This window comes from Anopheles moucheti, chromosome X, assembly GCF_943734755.1.
Source record: "Anopheles moucheti chromosome X, idAnoMoucSN_F20_07, whole genome shotgun sequence".
NCBI classification, from domain to species: domain Eukaryota; kingdom Metazoa; phylum Arthropoda; class Insecta; order Diptera; family Culicidae; genus Anopheles; species Anopheles moucheti.
In genome coordinates this window covers 6,443,966-6,459,316 of record NC_069142.1, presented here as the reverse complement: position 1 = coordinate 6,459,316, position 15,351 = coordinate 6,443,966, and positions in this window count along the sequence as shown.

Sequence of the window (15,351 nt, the reverse complement as noted above, 5' to 3'; positions counted from 1 at the left end):
GATAAGCGACCGGCCTGCATCGAATCGGCTAGACAGTAAATCCGCTAACTAGCAGTCATTTTTATCTCGCCGGTTACTGACAGATCATTTTGTTTGCGAGACACCTGTCAGCGTGCATTTAATATCTGTTGCATGTTTTTTTTTTTCTTCAAAGCAAACAGCTTGTACAGTGTACCAAAAAAGGTCTTTCGGTTGAAGACGTCTTATCGGGAAAATATTGTGATGCGCGTAGCATAACTTTAGGCGATCGTTTAACACGCAACTCATCTTCGTGAACTTTGGCACACAACAACTGGCAAAAACTACTAAATGGATGTGGCCATGCGTGTTGCATAACTTTAGGCGCTGAAACGCAACCCTCTTTATGGGAATTATTTATTTATAAACGCCCAAAATTATGCTTTCCGCGTAACAAAATATGTACCCTGTAACGGTTATGGTACAAATTGCTTGTTTTGCAAGTTTATTTATTACAAAATTTTATATTCACATATTTTAAGCATAATTAAATGCCATTAAACCCAGCCTAGATGTATGCAATTGCCTATGTACAGGATGCTGTCTCGTGTTTGACAGGTTTTTTTCTCACCCATTCCGATCAGGAACTTTAGATTTTTTTTATAAACATTCCACAAAAGAGTTATAATAAACATGATTAATTAAAGTTACTGAAGTGAAATCTATGGAGACCTTTAATTAGTACTTTTATTTGATTTTTCTATATTAAATCAACTAGTAATTTAACAATTTTCAAACCTTTCGCTGGAAAGTTTGTTTGTGGAAAACTTTGCAAATTCTAAGAAAGCTTTCATGCATTAAGTATGGTCGGTTCTTCATCAAGGTAACGCATACAAATCTTCTAAGAAGCACTGGCTACCGGCACAGGACCAAAGGGCTTTCCCTGCACAACTACCTTGCTCGAATTGATGCTTCTTTCCCAGGTTGAAGGTGTGTTTTTTTATGCTGTATAGTCCACACTCCTTTCTGTTCGACCACATCAACCCTTCTTCCTTTCCCTCATCTCCTTCCTAACATCCTTCACACTGTACCTATCTTTTCTAGCATAAAATACCGCAAACCATCTCAGGGGAACTGAACACGGCACTCCACCATGCGCCTTCCATTTCCCGATTTTCCTCTATCCCCTTTCCCCCATTGCTTGGGCGAACGCTTTTCCGGCCTGGCAGTGGTACAGGTTGGGCCCGGTACGGTTCCCATAATTGGCGACGGGCTGCTTTTGGCTGGTTTTTGCTGGTCACACTGTTTTTACGACCGTGTGTAATCGATAAATCGATCCACTGAGTAGCTTAGTAACATCTCCGAGATTGTCAGCCGACGGTCAAACCGAACACGGCAAACAGCCGGTACGGTTTTTTTTCTCGCTCTCTCTCTCTCTCTCTCTCCTTCTCTTTCACCTTTTTCTACCTTTGCACGCCGAAAACCCCTTTCCTGATTACCGCCAGCCAGGACATCCAACGGTACGGCAGCGGCGTAACATCCCGACCACTTGTTTGCCATTATCGCCGTTGGAAAAATCGGGTCGTTCCCAATAAAGCACATCCGGGGCAATTAGGGACAGAGTCGAGTCCTCCAAGGCAGGCTGGATCGAATATCCGGTGGCGGGTTTTGCCTTTTTTTCTTCCTCCCGCCGAATGCTTACCCGAAATGATGTTGTTTTTTGCTTGCGTTCAATTTTTACCTTTTGTCTTGCTTTTCTCCTGCCTTTTTTTTGTTGCTGCTTTCCCCACCGACCGATTGCATCACGCCCTTCGGGCGATTAGATCATGCCCTTGCCTCTTAAGATTTTATCGCTCCATCGAACTCGTGTATGTATGTGCGGTACGTGCCATTCCCATTTCCCCGTCCAGCTGTATCGCACCGTACTGGGCGGATTTCAGGATTTCCACAATTGCCCCCCCCCCCTCCTCCTCCCCCCCCCCTCTTTATTTCTACCCTCACCCCATCGGTAGGAAAACATTTCCATGTTACCCGGGGCCGGTGCCGCGTGCCACATCCGGTACTGGCGGTGAACGAACAATAAAAAAAAGCGATGCAATAAAGCAGCTCAGCCCAAGCTTACGACGATGGAGCGGATTTCGCTAAGCCGTAGCAGTGCGTTACGCGGTAACAGGCGTAAGGTGCAGGTAAGCATTTAAAAAAAGGCCAGCCAGTCACGCGGGAAACCTTGCGGGATGTGGGATGTAAAGCGACCGCGTTAGGATTCCGCTCACGCTCAGCGTTCTGCATACTTGCCAGAACCCACCCACACACCCCACCGGCTACAGAAGCCAACAAGCAACACCGGCTTTGCGGTTGCTGAGCGGGCGGGTGACTTCAAACGCTACACATACACGAGCGGCGCCCGGAAGCTTGCGAAATGTTGCTAATGGCAGCATTATTAATCCCATTTCTTTCGCAGGCATTAATCATTATCAATTCCGATTGGATCACGCGGGCGCTCACGGGCACGGGAGGTTAATGCCTGCTGGTGTTCTGCACAAAAATTCTCATTTCAATCCACACGGTGCACACAGCACGCGACGCTCGTTCCGGCGTTTTCGCAGGAAACCGTCGCTGGATGTCGATTATAGACAGATTATCGAATGAGTTCGCACCTTGCTGTGGTATATTTGCTCGTTTTTCTTCTCCTTGGGTAATGTAAATATACGCAAAAGGTAAATCTCTAGCAAAAACGACAATTTAACAAACAGTTTGCATACTTTTAGGCGCAATAGAAGTAATATTCAATTTAACTATCTAATCAGTAAGACTATCGAAAGAATTTGCACCTTGCTGTAGTGTGTTTGTTTATTTTCCTCTCTAATGGACAATTCTAATATACAAGAAAAATAAATTTCGCTAAAAAGTAGCATACCGTCATGCGGGTTGCATACTTTTTGGCGCATTGCATCGCTTTGATAGATAAATAGCTTTTATTTGTTTTTTTGGTTAGTTTTATGTTATTTAGATAATATTTTAAGGTTAAGATCAAGTACAATTTCTTAAAAAAAAAACAATTGAACATAAAAATTAAAAATTCGAAATAAAAACTTTACTACTCTCTTTAAAATGTTGCCGTTGTCACATGAAGCATACCAGCATCTGATCGCCATCTTCCACGATTAGCACGCGATAATATTGTAACATTTTCAATCGGAACTTCATCGAATGCCTAGTACCGCTATTTCAACGGTTTCCTCCCACGAAATCGGCAATCGCGATACGAAGCAAATAGCATTCGTAGGTTTTGTTTTCCATCCCAAAACCCTAGCGATTTGCGGTATGCAGCAGCCATCGTAATACTGTTGCCAAGCGCTTAACGCGCTATCCGCCAGAACGCACCCCACCCTCCGAAACCCCACCCCCCTTCCCTCCATTATGTGTGCTTTTTCGGTAGACTCCAATTTTGTACCTCGTAAAAAAGCGAAACCTCCGTTGATGATGATTAGTTTCCATTTGAATAAAAATTTAGGAGACTATAAAAGCATCAAAATGGAAGATTGATGACTGCTCTGCGTGGGGTTTTTGTTCTTCGCACAAAACGGTGGTGTGCGTCAGTGTGGAGATCCTTTCGGTGCTGTTGTTGCTGTTGTTGCACGCAGGCAAATACGCTCCACCACTCCAGCCAATCGGACCAATCGAACATTTATGACGCTGGGCGATAGGCGTTTTGCGGTACGAGCTAGCCCATCCTTTGCGCCGTTCGTGAACGGTTCGCACTGATTGCTGCAGCGGACAAATCAAATCAAGCCATCGGGTTGCGGGGTGCGGAGGTTTTTTACTGATATGTCTCAACGATTCTTTTACGGCATTTCGCACAGTAAAATGGGCGAACCGTGGTTAGAAGCTTTCCTTTTCCCTTTTCGTTTTGTTTTATTCCTTTGCCATAATCCAGCGGTTTTTTTTTTGTTTTGTTTTGGTGTAAAATATGTCGGGCGAGACTTTCACGCAACTTTTTTTTGCGGTATTTTCCTTTTCAACATAATCCATCAAATCAACAATTTCGCTTGTTAACATGCATGATTTGTACGGATATTTCATTGGTGTGGTGATAATTTTATGGAAATGATTTACCACTCCCTGGCGTTGGGCGATGGATGCGAGTGGCGGAAGGCGACCACACACAATTAAAGAAGAGCAAAATAACAATTTCCCCCAGCCAATTTGTGGTAAACAAGATATTCTAATGATTCACCTCCCACATCAAAGTAAACTCGGCCCCGAAACGGTTTGTCATCGGTTGTTTAAAAACAATTATCACAACCGACCCGGCAGCAAACGCTCCCCGTGCCGGCTAATAAAGTAGATGCTTTTATAGCTCTATTTCCGATGGTTGAACGGTCACACCGATACATAAAGTTATTTTATTCATTAAAAAACTGTGTCCCAGTTTGCATTTTTATCGCACCCATTTGCCGCCTACGCACTGCTGGCTGTTACGCCCGCTTCCTTTATGGGTGTGTTCGATGGATTGCCGTCATTCGTCCATGGTGGAAATGGGAAACGCATCAAATGGATCATTTCAAAACCTGTGCAGTGCAATAGCACAACATTGCATATTAATATAATCCGCCTAATGGTATGCAATTTGCGAGACCATCATTATTTACCATCCACGTTGCCCGGACCGCTTACCGGGTGCGTGATCAAGCTGGGAATTTGTTTTTTCTCTATGTCCTCCCTCGCCATTAAAATGATCGATAAAAACATGTTGCACCATATTTGTTGCCCTCTAGGCAATATGATGTCCAATTTGTTTGATAGAAGAAAAAATTAACTTGTATTAACTAGATGTGGCCACAAAAAAAAAAAAAACACAAGGCTACCATACCCCTAGTGCAGGAAATGTTCCCATGTGACAGTTCGGGTCCCTCACATTTTCGCTATACAGATGGCAACACAAGCAAACCGTATGTCAAAACGCTCAAAAAATTATACACTATATGGACGATAAGATCACCCCTTGTAGCAAGGAGAGAAAAAACACGGTACAAATGTGTTATTCCCTTCGGTGGAATTTTGCTGCGCGCAGCGCCTAAATGTATGCTATCACTAGTTTTTACATTCCCTTTTCTGACGCTCTTCCGATGTGTTGTCAGACCCGGTTTTTTTGGAGTTCTTCAAACCCTCATCGAGTGACGGGGGAGTTGAACAAAAAGATACATACATTCAGGCGCATCAAGAGGTGAAAAGGATAAAAAGGAAGAGTTGGAACCATCAAAGGGATTTGCTTTATTTAAAAAAAAGGTTTTCTTTTGTGCACAACAGCACAATTATGAGTGCTGTATGTTAACATGCTAACAGTTGAAGCGGTTGGCATCATTCTAAAAAGTTAAGAATGGAATTTTTAAAATATCTTGCATACCTTCAGGCGCTTGTTTGCATAGCTTTAGCAAAACGCCTAAAGTTATGTATTCTGCATGACATTGACGGCAAATCGGAACACGCAGTTGTCTATTCAAGTTATTGGGTTGCAATTTATAAACTTTTTATCGTTATTTTTATGATATTGCAATAAAAGAATGCATATTTTTCTATTTTGTTTAAACAAACCGGAACGGCTAGTGACCGCCATCAACATCGTACAGAGCAGAACCGCATCCAGCTTCATTACAATCCCATCGCTTTCTGTGTTGCGTGCTAGCCAGTTTGCGGTGTGCTCGCAAACACTGTATGACACGCAACCAACGCAATCTCGTGCGCAACTTCAAACCGTGGCATCATCCATCGGCGAACAATCGTTCGCGGCAGCACAGCAAAGCGCATCAAGGAAGAAAATGTTCCCCTGTTCGAAAGCATCAAAACTAATAACGTCATTTAGATTCGGCAATCAAACCACACCCGGGAGGCCCCGGGGTGCGTGGGGACGCAAACCCACGGCAGCCGCACCGAAACACGGCACCGTACAAAAGTCATAGACAACACCGGGGGAAAGAACAAACTGTGTCAAGTAACGCGACACGTTGTCTAACCGCGCACATTCGGTTTTTGCTTGCGTTTTTGATTCATAATTAAAGTTCGCTTTGAATTTCGAAACAAGCTCACCGAGAGCTTGTTACGTGCAATTAAGATAGTCGCGCAGCGGGAGGATAAAATAAATGTGCATTAATTAGCACTAAAAGACAGACGCGACCAGGCACGGTGTGCCTTTACAGGCTCCAGGACATAATGGTGCCGATGTGTGGCGAGCAAAGAGAGGATCTTTACTTTGAATTCTTAATAACTCGTTAATGAATGAATACGTAATGGCAAGATAAAAATAATAATTAAAACATCTATGGAGACATGTGTCACCGGCGCTTATAAGTAGTTGGGGGACCTCTTAAAGGACATTGAAGATACAGCCAGCTTAAAGTCACACATCGGAATGCCATTATTGCAAACTCTAGGCAACACCACACCGGGCAGTACATTCCGAAATAACTAATAATCGTAAATAACTAAATGTTTGTGATTAAAGATTTACACGCTTCGAGGGGTAAAGTATGGGTTGGATAAAGTTCGCCATCCCAATGTGCCAACCCTTCTCGCACGGTGGAGCATCCCATCTTCGGTAAAGGTAAAGTGATGCTCAGTATTAATCAGCCAGCTTACAGACCGATACACCGATAAACCCCGATCCCAACCGAACTGCTCGCAAAGGAGCCAAACTGTTACACGACCTCTCCCGTCTTGGGCGCTTCTACGGCTATCAAGCATCCGTTACGGTCCGTTTGGAACTGGATGCGTGGATGTGTAGCTGCGTGTGTGTGTTTTTTTTTTGTTGGAAAATGCTTTGAAACAGGCGAATGCAATCAACTCGTGCTCGCGAGAAGAACTAAAAGCCCTTCTGCTGCCACGAGGATAGGCGAGCAAAAAGAAAAAAAAACGGGGATTCACAGTTTACCACGGTTGATTGCAGGCTTGATTTGATTGATTGCGGAGCCGTGTAAGTCGTGGCTCGATCCAATCCGAACCCTTCGCAACGGATGCCACGGATTGCGTGGGATGGTATAGCGTTTCGCGTGAAGCACCGTTTTGAAGCTGAAGGCGCAGACACTAGCGTTCCCGCGGAGCGCTGACATGACACTGGACGTGCCGTTGTGGGGTGGAGTTGCAAATATTCAATCAGATCCAGCTGGTGAGATGTGGTAACTCTGTGTAGCTGCACCGCACAAAACTTACTAGACGGAAGTGCAGTAATAGTTTTCTTTACCGTTTTGCTAAGAATTGGAGATGTAATCGAACACTTCAGCTAGACGGGACGGGAAATCGTATTCCGACGTGAAACGGAGCACATTCTCACAAGACACCATTCATAACCTTTCGTTTTTTGGGTTTTTTGGGATAAATATCGACAAAACCATTGATTGTTGCTCATCTTAAAGACACAAACACTAGAAGCACAATTTCTGAAGATCTTCGTTCGTGATAGGACAAAGAACAAAAAAAACCGCAATCCATCACTGATCGTCGGGCGGAGCTTGATTGATCGCAGCTAGATCATGATCGTGACTCACATTTCACTGCGCTTCCACGAGGGTAACATTCACAGATATCACCATCAACCCTCATTCAACACAACGCACACCCACCCCTCTCCTTTACAATTCCACAACCGCGCAACACTTGCAATAACGGGCAAGTCCTCTGGAGACTCCCACCAGGATGAAGCGGAATACGTACGATATCAACCGAACAGCAGTGGAAAACAAACAACCGCCACCGAACGAACACCAAGCAACACCGCCGTTGGCGACCGTCGGAAATCGACTGACGAGTACGCGTGAGCTTCGTGCCGTGCCTTGCTTGCTTTCAGCGGCTGGCGAACACTAAGCGGCAAACCGTACTGTACGAGCCGCCGGAGCACTATGCTGCCAGTTGCTGTACAGACTGCCAGTCCGACGCGGACCAATGTGTGACGCATGCGCCCATCGGACGAAACCCCGAACAGCCACTGTTGCCGAAACAGTCGTTTGGCGGGAGAATTGCACGATGGGGTGTACAGCGTTCCCTTGTGGGTTTGCAGCTTACCAGCTGGGCGAGGATGGGGTTTTTTTTTTTGGGTGGACGAAGGTGGATATGCAGAAGATCTTGAGATATTCCCGATTCTTGACCCTGCCCCGTCGGTATCCAAACCTTCGGGAAACGTTCTCAACGGGAGTGAGCGTTGTGTATGTGGAGAAAGGATAAAGAATATTAAGATGCACCTTGCTCCCTGGTGACATCAGGCCCTGCACTCAGCATAGGCAAAGGAACTGTTGTACTCGTCTCAACAAAAACCAAATACCGTCTAACCCAGCGTGGAGTTATTGCTGCAATGTAATAAACATTTGCAAAACTTCATCACAATAGCAATTGTTGCTTGCAGCTGCTTTCTTTCCAATTTATTCGCAACAAGTCTTCTGATTATGGCCAAATAACTTCACTGTAGTACGCAATACCTTCAACTTCTACTGCTCTCCTTTTCCAGTCCTCTTTAGCATCATCTGCAGTGAAACAATATCTGCCCAGATTCAACTGCGAAGGAAGATCTCCCCAATGTCCCAAAGTCTCATCAATCAAACTCCATAACGCTTCGCTAACGATTGCTCGTTGGACATTCGCATATAAAAGTCGAGCATCCGAAAAGGACAAAAAAAAACGAAAACAGCTGAAACACATCCTTGTCACCGGTAAGACAATTATACTTAGCATACCAATTCAAGTTTGGTCAATCAAATCGACCAAGCTCCAATCGACGACCTGCCGCGCTGGCAACCCTGCCGCACGCGCCTAGACGCGACTCGTCTAGCTGCCGATAGTTGCCATTGGGCAACCGAGCTAGCCGGTGTTGTAACTCCCCTCCGGATAGCTCTGATGGTATTTTTTTTTTGTTTTCCTCCTCTGTTCAAATCAATTTGATTTTCCCCTCGCTCTAATACTTCCCCCCTTTGGGCCCAGGAGCATAACGTACAAGAAACGTGCAGCGAAAGGACAAACCAATTGCTGGCTGGCAGCTGCATCGCCCTCTGATACGGGACCACCAGAACTGGCCGGTCGTTCTAGGGGGACTCGGGCGCTAGGGAGTGGGAAAATTGATTCCCGAGTTTCCCGAGACTCGCCTTTTTAGCTTCACGCTGCAGCTGTAAAACACCCACCCTTTCGGTCCGAACGTGGAGCACACCAATTGAAACGAGTTGTTCTTTCATTTGCTTGTATTTGGTTCCTCACGATTCTTCCAACCCGGGAAACACTACCGTCCGACGGTTTGCTCGTTGTCAATTTGCCAATGCCGAATGATTCCAACTGCTCTGGAATTCGTGTGTGAGTGAGTGTGTGTGTGTGTTGCTTTCGTATATTTCTACTACAACTGCCGCACTTGCAGCATAAAACCAGAATTCCGGCACGGGGAACGTTTTGCGGTCTCAATGTGTTCCAGACGTTGGCCACACCAGGCCAGAAGGATTATTGCCCACCCTTGGTTTCATCCCTGCCTTGCCACCCACCCCCCCGGCCCGCCCACCCGGTAAAAGAAACCGATATCGAACCGTGCCAGATTTGCTGATCCACAAATTTCCAACCAGGAACACAGTCCACGAACTTTTTCCGGGCCCTTCCCACCATTGTTCTGGTCTAAGGTTCCTTTGCCGGCCACACCGCATCCGCCGGTGTATGTGTATGGTAAACGGCTTTACCAATCCCGTTTCCATGGGGTTTTCCACTACACGATAAAAAGGTGGCAATAAAGGTCCTTGTGTCCATTCTGTTCCTTGGTTCATTAATGGGCTTTCGCCGACCGGACTGCACCGGGATGGGTACGGTAGCTACGGTCCCAGCTGGTCCCAATCCTAACCGGCCGAAAAGCACTCAACCTACCGGAAGTAAAACACTCAAACCTTCGGGTGGGTGAAACTGAAATGAGGATTAAAACGGCAACCCCATGTACTTGCGCCTCGGGGCAACGGATGCATTGATCTGAAATGTGTCCCCTCTGGCGTAAAAAGGGGGGGGGGGGGGGGGGGGATGAGAGGAAAAGCCCAAAGACACCCCATGCTTGACCAGCAAAGCATCTGGTTGGGTGCCGGCACAGGCTTATCTTACACCATCCATGTACGGTGCTCACACTTGCTTTGGTGGACGCAAGGACATTCGGCCACAAGGATTAACAATTAAATCTCGCCACGCGTCTGTGTGTGTGTGTGTGTATGGACGGCCGAAACCCAAACCGAATGGTGGTTTCGTTTGTAATCTTTTGGTTTTGATTTTTATACGGGCACGTAGCAGGGTAGATGGGAAAGATTTGTTTTAATGGAAGCTAAAATTGCAAACGCAACAATTCTCCGACCCAACCCAGTGTAATGACATGACGTGACACGGTGGTCAAGCTTGATAAACAACGCACATCATGTAACGCCTAGTACACCTGTAACAGAAAGAACTAGAGAAGAGAAAGAGAGAGAGAGAGAGAGAGAGAGAGAGAGAGAGAGAGAGTGAGAGAAACAGAAAAAATGCGTGTGTGCAAAAGGTGAAGAACAAAGGTTCAGGGTAAGGACATCGAACATACAAGGACTCATTCAATTATTACGTAACAGGCTGATACAGGTGGAAAGGGTTAGACCAGCGTTATGATTTGTTATAAAAAGGGTACAATAACATGTTACTTATATTCCCGCTTCATAGTCTATGTATAAAAAAATAACTTATTTAAAAGTGTTTTAATACAAATTTAATGTTATTTATATACTTGTTGATGTTTAAAGGTCAAGATTCTTGGTATCTTCTGATATCCACCCATTGATACCTTCTAATTTTCACTCAGATGGTTAAGCACCGATTTTTAAATCTACTGGCCTGTATTAAAATTAATGTTAAAAATAACATTGCCTTCTCAAAGAAGTTCAGTATACATTAGTTCACTATTTAATGGCATTCAATGCTCGGACGCCCATTCTTGGAACAATGATCAATTTTCGACAACTTAAACGAGCGGCATCATGGTCGTTGCTTGTACAGCCGTGTTTGAAATCAGCGGAAATTACTCAAGAATTCTTGTTTTTAATAGATTACATTGATACGCCAATGTACTATGTGATGAAAATTCCCAAAACGAACTTCGTTAGCTTGTTTAAGTGGATGATTAGCGAATAGGTAATGTACCTACGTTTGGGATCTATAGTGATTGAGGACTTTGATACGAAGCGTCTCTCGGAATTTGATGTCTTTATCCAGAGCTTTACCGTGGTTTAGTTATTTTGATACTGGACAATTATACCAATTATACCATTCATCAGTATACGGACCTGAAAACAAACATTGTTAATGAAGTATCGCATGCAGTATCGTAGCTGTATAGTTCGAAGAAGGTTCCAAAACCACTTCAAATGATTAGCAACGATTAACGTAAATTTACTAGGAAGGATGTTTCTTCTTGCATTTGCCAAAATACGAAGAAATTTAATGAATTACTTTAAAAAATTGTTAAAATTGTTAAATTGAAAAAAGTTATACAAAAGGAGGGAGGTCGACGAAATGTTACGTAATTAATAGGGGATTGCGTCCAGTGTTACATTTTGTTACAATAGGGGTTGGGGAGGAGGTCGTAAATTGACATTTTTTGCGTTACGTAATAATTGGTTGAGCCCCAATTGACCGTGCTAGTGGTGCTTATCGTTGCCACTATCTCACACCAAGTGTGATAACTACCTATGTTGAACAGTTATCACCGTTACTGGAGCACCCGTAAGTAACCACCGTGCCATAGCAACTCGTAAAAAGGCATTGACAATGATCATTCGACACCTTCGTGCCAAACACCTTCGACAAGGTGGGGCCGTCTGTCCAGTTTTTATCTGCTCTGTTGCACGGATGAGATAGGTAATGTGGAGATCTCGAATGCGGAAGCGAACACTTACTACTGGAGGGATTTGAATTGCATCATTGAAGAAGATACGTCAATGCACGGTTAGAGCCGTCCACCTCTGGAGCAATGGTTGGCTAAATCTCACCCGCGGTCTGACCCAGTTCTGGCCATTTCCGTGGTGTCTGATGTCAGATGAAGCATGCCGGCACGGGTCAAGATACCGGATGTCCTACGGGAGCGTGCTGTACGCCTGGTATCGACGATTCTACCAGTTTTCGGTTTGGGTTTGGGAACACTCACATGAAATGTACACCCCCGGATGGAGGTGAAAAACTTCAAAACGTGGCGAAAAAAAAAACACCAGCGAAACTCCCCAGAATCCTCCGAGAATCACACAAATCCGCAAACGTCATCCGAGGCTTCGCCTCTCCTATTACCTACTCGTTCTCTGTTTTCCTCTTCCCCTTTTGTACATACGTACAGACATGTGTGTTTAACCGACATTTGCCACCGAACAAGCCTCCGAACCGCCGGCGGGCGTAAATGGAACGTGAAAGTTTTTCAATTTCCCTTGATAGGAAAATAATATCCACATAACCTACCCCCTCCCCCTCCCCCCCCCCCCTTGACCCGCGCGTATCGCAGTTCGCCCGCTAGCGCGACCCTTGGGGTGTACTCCACCCCATGCCACAACCATTCATACGATGCGGATGTGTGGGTCGGTGTGGCCCGTTTCTATGGGGGTATGTTTTTGCAATCGGTCTCGATTGATGACCACCACCACCGCCACCAACCACACACACACACACACGGCCAATTCTCACCCCCGGGCTGGTGCGGGCCTTCCGCTGCTGTATCACCCTTGCTGTGACTTTCATTTCCAAAGGCCTTACCCCGAAAAATTACCTCCCGAAACCTTCGGCGCTCCCAGTGTGCGAAGCGAAACACCGGAAAGGGATTGAACTTTTTCGTCCGCCGCCCAAAACTCCCGCCCAACACCCTCCCCCCCTCGCCTGCTGGTCAACAATATGCGGCCCACGCTAGTCGCTACTATGTAGTTTCGGTGCTCGTATTTCAAACAAATAGCATCGATTCTATCGCAGTCCAATAAAAGTACTATATATTTATATTTCTTTCCTTTTTTCAATCTTCCATTGCGAACATTAAACCGCCTGCGGAGTTGAAGAACGCGGCAAACCTCGAGGGTAGGGGTGGTGATTTAAGGAGGTATGGCGGGGCACATGGTGCCAGCGATTCCTCCACATTTCCCAACGCGCTTTAAAACTCTTCTACTAGTTCTAATCATCGAATGAGAGAAATGAACAACGGGTTTGTGTCAGGGTGGTAAACGCTGGTGTGAAAAATGTCAAAAATAGCCACGCACACACATACACCATCAGGCTGTTCGGGTATGGCTGATTGGGTTCTCCACCAAAACCCCACCCGCGTAAGGAAAGCTGCTCGCCTTCGAAGGGGTTCCAATTTCTGCTCGGGGTTTGATTCGTTTCCAACCAAGCAGGAATTGAGCAGCAGCAGCCGAAGCCGCACCAAAGTGCCCTGGTGGTTTTGTTTTGCTCGCTCCACCAAGGATATTATGATACCAGGTCAAACCAAAACCAACCGGGTCCAGAAGACGTCACGGAAAAATCAAACATGCGGTTGGCTAATAAAAAAAAAATATATTTCCACCACCACCAAGCACCACCTACAACGCTTCCGTTCAACTTCCAACAGAAAACCGCAGCCAATTCCGTTGCATGAGTGTAATTTCGAAAGTTAGTCTTCTACGCTCGATGATCGAAACACCGGTTTTGCGTGATTCGATGTATCAGACTCTAAAGCGCCGTCCCTCCCGTCTGCCCATCACTGCACTGGCTATATTGATTGCATCAGCTTGTGTACCGACCGGTGCACGATACACCGACCCGGTAGGGAGAACTAATAAGCTCTCCAAATTTTAGCAGACCTGTATCAAAAACATATGAGTTTCGATACACCCAGCAGCTGGGCAGGTAAATTGGGCGAGAACTCCATAACCGTAGGAGCTGGTGCTGGAATAACTTCCATAGTACGTTACACGTATCGTTCCGGATAGAATTCTAATTCTATCGCATAATTCTAGCTTGTATCTATGGAAACAAAGCAGTTCTGGTATGAGATACTCATGGGAGATATTCCATCGAACAGTAATTAGCAACATTTATTGCCTCACTTTCGGACACTTGAAATCTTAACGAACTACTTCTTCAATTTTAACCCAATTAGATGTCTAGCGGCATGACTAGATTGACTAGACTTAGATGACTAATTGCATGTGGTAACGGGAAACAAACACTATCCAGATGTAGATGGGAGCAAACTTACAAATTGTATTTGTACTTAGAGAATTCTTGAACTCTCGAAGAGTGACGTACAGAATATAGACATTGGACTTCACTACTTCATTGATTGATGTACTTCACATCGTCTTTTTCTGAAGATCTCCGAACGAGGATCTCCATACAGTGCAGAATTATTTATGTTCGATTAGAATGCGAGAAATTGTGTAACTCTCGGTATCACTTTATTTCTAACTGCCGATCGTTAAGACTCTTTATAAGGATTCGCATAGATCTTCAAGGAAATAGAACTCCTCCAGTGAGACCTTTAAGTAAATGAGCGGTATTAAACCAATCATTGGGTGACAACTAATGACTTCTTAAAGAAGCAGTCAAGTTGCCATCAACATTGAGGAGCTACCTTGAAAAAGCCTGGACGAAGCCATCTTCATCAATCAACTTGCATACCTATAAGGCGCAGAATTCTCTTAGCTGATAATTACTATAAGGACTCTGTCTCTAAACAATAAATGTGTAGACTTTGATATTTTAAATGTTTTCTATTAACTCCTCTATGGTTTAGAAATGTAGAGCTAGTTTATTGTTTTCAAGTTACGTACTAATCTGCGCGTGAAGAATTACATGTGTGACGTTCTTACGACTGAAAAATTCACTACACAATCCAACATTCAGGGAAACCTCACGCTTTAATCCAACCGCCCAACATGTTCAGCTGGTGGCACCATCAAAACGGCTTTTAGATTGTATCTTTAGATCATTTACGCTGAAGCTTGGGGATTGGGGGGGTGGGATTCTTTTCTTGCACACATCTAGCGGGTGCGCTCCCAGCGTACAGCATTAAAAAGTTTGTACCAATCCCCGTTAAGCTGATTAAGATTCTTCACTTGGGGGAAAGCTTTTTGCTTTATCCCAACCATTGACACACACTTGGCGTACGGAGTCCATTACGATCCCGGTGCCATCGTGTACGGAATTGACGAATCATTTCACAGCCGCGCGATATGCATCGAACAAAAGCCGCGCGAAAGGGAGGGAAAGATCTTATGGAAACCGAGCACGTGGGTACCCGTGGTGACATTTTTCAGTGAAGTTAATTTATTTGATTTCTCGCTTTGCCGTGCTTTCCGTCCGGATGAAGCACACTTAAACACACACATACACCAACACACATACGGCCACTGTCCGAAAGAT